Below are 4624 nucleotides of genomic sequence, written 5' to 3' on the forward strand. Positions count from 1 at the left end.
CCCCCCCCCCCCCCTCCCCTCATTCTCTCATCTCTCCGTCTCCAATACCCTAGTTCGACCTCAGCTCTTCAATTCTAGGGTTTCTCTCTCATTTCCCCCAAATTCGACCTCAGCTGCAAGATCTAAGCCCAGTCAATGCCCCAATCCAGGGAAAATTGGGTCCTGACTGGTCACCATTACCCTCTTCTGAGATCAGCGGTTGTTGATCTCTAATTTGGTGCAGATTCGAGTCTTCTGGTATGTAAGCACTGTGAAAAAGCACTGTGATTATCTTCTAATTAGCTTGTTTTTAGTGTTTGCATTGGATCTGTATACTGTTGAAGGATGAATTGAACTAGGTTTTTGATACTATCATCTCCATTGCAACTAATTTTATGATAAATGAATCGGTAAAGGGCTGGACAATGAGAAGAAGGAAAAATGCTAGATTTTGTTCATTTCTGGGAAAAGCAATGAGTTTGCAAATGTTTACTCATGCTCTTCTTCGATCCTAATTTGAAATGGCCAGAAAAGAGCGAATGTTTACTCATGATGCTCTTTGATCTTTTATGAGTGTTGAATAATTGCATGCCTCTTAGTTTCTTACAATTAGTTTTGCAAGAAATGCATCCGTAAAAGATAAGGTGACCAGAAGAAAAAAACTGTTCCATTTTCTGCTTAAAACTATGAAAATGCAAATGTTTCATTGTGATGTTCTTCGGTCTTTGGGGGTTGCAACTGTGGGACATATTATCAGAGCCAGTAATTGCTTGTAGTTCAGGGATGAAAGTTGACTTAGGGAAAAAAAACAACAAAAGATCAGACCAAAAAATATTTATATCCTTCAAGGTCTAATCCTTTAAAAAAAATATTTTGATACAGTTGTTAGATTAAAATGTTTGAAAATATATGTCAGAAATTATTCAAATGAAAGATAGTATTCATTTGACTTAGCTAAATTCTCTTTATTGTCATTTGACTTAGCTAAATTCTCTTTATTCAAATGAAAGATAGTATTCGTTTGACTTAGCTAAATGAAAGATAGTATTCATTTGAGGAGCTTTCAATCAAGTTAACTTAGCTAAATTCTCTTTATTGTCAGTGAAAGATAGTATTCATTTGAAAACATTTATTCAAATGTTGTAATTACTGTACAAGTTTGCCATCAGCCAACACTTGATCTCTGCTTATATGTACTGGAAACATGTTACTGTTATATTGTTGAAAATGGTACCATGATTCGTCTTTCTGAAAACATGCACGAATTGATACAACATGCAACAGGACCTCCACGCACACAATGTACACAAACTGAAAATCTCACTATGTTTTATGCACAAACTGAATATGTCACTATGTTTTATGCATTGTACATAAAATTGATTTATGTTAACCAATCCTCTGAAACACATATACAGGAATATGTACATAAAAGACATTTGTGCTCCACACATACAACAAACATTGACAAACTGATAATTTGTCACATTCTCTTATACACACCATAATCTATCACATTCTCTTTTGTCGGTGTTGTCAAACTTTCCCATCATTGCATTTGCAGCAAGTGTTTGCGTCCTCATTTAGTATCTTTTTAAACCTATAAGTATGCATATAATAAATGTCCATAAGGATGTTATTCCCCAGCCTGGACCTGACCTGTATGGATGGTCCTACTGTAATCCTTAACAAAAACAATGTGCATATGCATTCGGTTGCCATTACTCATGATTAAAGAGGAAAAGAGATTCCTAATCATTCCATAATCCCACTTAAGGGCAATGCTTTCTGTTTCCATCAGTGCTCTGGCCCTGTTATCAAATGGCAGGCTTAGTAGGGTAGCATCTTGTTTGTGCCCGATCACTAGGCGACGTTTTCCCTTAGCTCACGTGTCCCTAGGAACGATAGCACGTCAGCGGTCACCTATCTCCGTTGGCGAAGGAAGGATGGTTGCTTTTGCGTGGATGATCCCTAACCAACCAAAACACGAAGTTTAACAAATTATACCGTCAAGGATGCAAAGTGTGTTAGCTGGAATCCTACAAATCACCACTGAGAAAACACTCTCAGAAGTTTTAGATATATGGAAAATTTCTTGCGTAAATCCCCACTAGTACATTGTCAAATAACCTCCGTTATCTCTTACTTCCTAGCGATGAGAATCCGGGAAAGGTTAACCCACTGTCAACTGTGATTATTCTTAACTTAGTGCCGAGATCTTAGTTTATGATATTCACTTTGGGCATAAGATTGTGTACTAATGATTGATTATCTTAGTGTTGTGCAAGTGCGAAGCTACGAACGGACCAGTTTTGAGTTTCCATGTCAAGCACACGATTGGAATTGGTATATATCAACCGTTCGTTCGATGTATTTTGTTCATGGCATTGATTGTAATAGACTTTGTTGGTTAAGATCTTCTATATGAAATTGACTGTAATATACTTTGCGACTAGAAATGGATTATACTTTATATTGGGAATACCATGACATTTACTTTATATTTGTTTTGGTTCTTTCCTTGACCTTTCTTTTTACAAATATTATGTGTGAGAAATGTTGTTATTTAATTAGTGGAATTGTGGTTGTGCTTCTACTTGTTAATATTTACAAATTCGATGTTGATGACCACTCATTTTTTAGTGGAATTGTGGTTGTGCTTCTACTTGTTAATATTTACAAATTCGATGTTGATGACCACTCATTTTTTGTATTATGAAATTGCCAATTTTTTTTAAAATACATGTTTATTAACCTATTACTTCCCAATATATGAATAATACTAATTTTGAATAATTATGCTTGAGATGCATAATTGTCTAAAGCTTATTCAGAATCATCTTTCTTCACCTGAGGTTATGAATAACTTGCAAGTTCAAAACCATGTAAAAGATTATACGCAAATTAGGGTCATCGTAAATTTGACTAAATTTTCTTGAGTTAAGATTGTGCAAACGTGTTCGGTAATTTGTAAATTTTTTAAAAATATGATAGAATCACAATTTAATTTAAATATTTTTTGTAAATTATTTAAAATCTAAATCTAATTCCAAAAAGTATGAATTAAAATTATGTTCTAATAATTTTCTTCCTCTTTTTACTCAGAAAGGTAACCAAACAAGGGAAATGACTTTCTTATGAATTTTGTTCTAACTTTCCTTACAATATTCTTTCTAACTAAACAATAAAAAGAATATTAGTTTCTTTTCCTTTCTTTTTACATTCTCTTTCCTTTTCTTTTCTCTCCCTTTCTCTCAAACCAAACATAGCCTTAGTGGGAAAGTCTAAGGATACTCGCGAATGTTAGACCCGGGAATGGTTGGGTTTAGGATTAGGTTTGGAAATGGGGTGCTTTCCGGGTAAAAGACAGAACTCCTCTTCTTACAAATAGTGGCCCGATGTGAGAACCTTCAAGCTGTCCTTTATTCTTAGGATATATATTTCATCCAAAACTTTGGAAAGAAAAAAAGTTAAATAGCACTTAAATATCTAATAATTGTACTCCTTTGGCACTTATATATTCCCATCCATATTTCATAGCATTTATATACTCTTAATTGGTCAATTTTAGCACGTTAATACCTTATATTTTGCAAACTTATGTGAAAATTTTCATCTGAGAGTTCCCAATAACATTCATATGTTAATTTTAGAGCTGCTTAATTAATCATTAATATTTATTAAAGTGTCAATTTTGATCAACTCAAGGTATATAAATGCTATAACATACAACTGAGGATATACAAGCACTTAGGGAGTGAAACTATAAGGTATTTAAGTGTCACTTAGCCAAAGAAAAAATAGTAGAAATAATGTATTAGTTTAGGACTGAGGATGTGCCAAAATGAGGAATGAACTCTTTCTTTACAACTAATCATTATATTAGGCAAGGTATTGGTTTTGGCAGGATGAGACATTTGCATTATTAATTTGCTAATAATTGCTTGATTAGACCTATATATCTTGTATGGGGACGATGAGTTGTTCAATATGGGTTGTTTCAAATCTTATGTAGTTGAAACTATCTATCTTATACAAATACCAAACATATATATAAGTTGTGTGTCTGAGTACGACATCTTACCTACTTTCTCAAAAGATTTATTTAGGCAGGATGAGTCATTATATTATGGGTTGTTTCCCTCGTTGTTTTGTTACTAAAACTTGAACAAAAAATTCCATGAAATAGTGAAGCTAGCTGAAGCAAAAATACAAGGATATAAGATTAATTTAACAAATTATTAGTAACAAGCAAAATACAAAATTAGGAGTCAAAATACATAGATACTCCTAAGAAGTAAAAGAAATTAAACAGCTAGAAGTATATGATAAATTTAGACCACGTTTGATTTTACCATATAAAATGCATTTAAAAATTAGTTACTCTTTTGATAGCGAAAAAATCCAGTTGCTATATTTATGAAGAATTATAAAGTGTGAATAAAGACGAATTCTACCTCACTTTCCCATAGAGCAGATGAGCAAAGAATCATGAATGCTACTTAAATTCAAGCTATCTGCACTATCTTTATTCATCTGGAATATTCAATAGGATTACAGAACTACGTCACTCTCTCCTGACCTCCATGACACTGATCTTACTCTTGATTATAGAGGTCAATGTAAAAAAATTTATTTTAATCCC

General features: G+C 33.2%; 1 long non-coding RNA gene across 1 annotated transcript; it reads left to right on the forward strand.

Annotated features, from left to right (window-relative positions):
- On the forward strand, nucleotides 7-2480 carry LOC109840505. The gene is made up of 2 exons (XR_002246936.1): nucleotides 7-237; nucleotides 2257-2480. It is a non-coding gene; the product is annotated as an uncharacterized LOC109840505 (long non-coding RNA).

Source organism: Asparagus officinalis, chromosome 5, assembly GCF_001876935.1.
Source record: "Asparagus officinalis chromosome 5, Aspof.V1, whole genome shotgun sequence".
In the NCBI taxonomy this organism is placed as follows: domain Eukaryota; kingdom Viridiplantae; phylum Streptophyta; class Magnoliopsida; order Asparagales; family Asparagaceae; genus Asparagus; species Asparagus officinalis.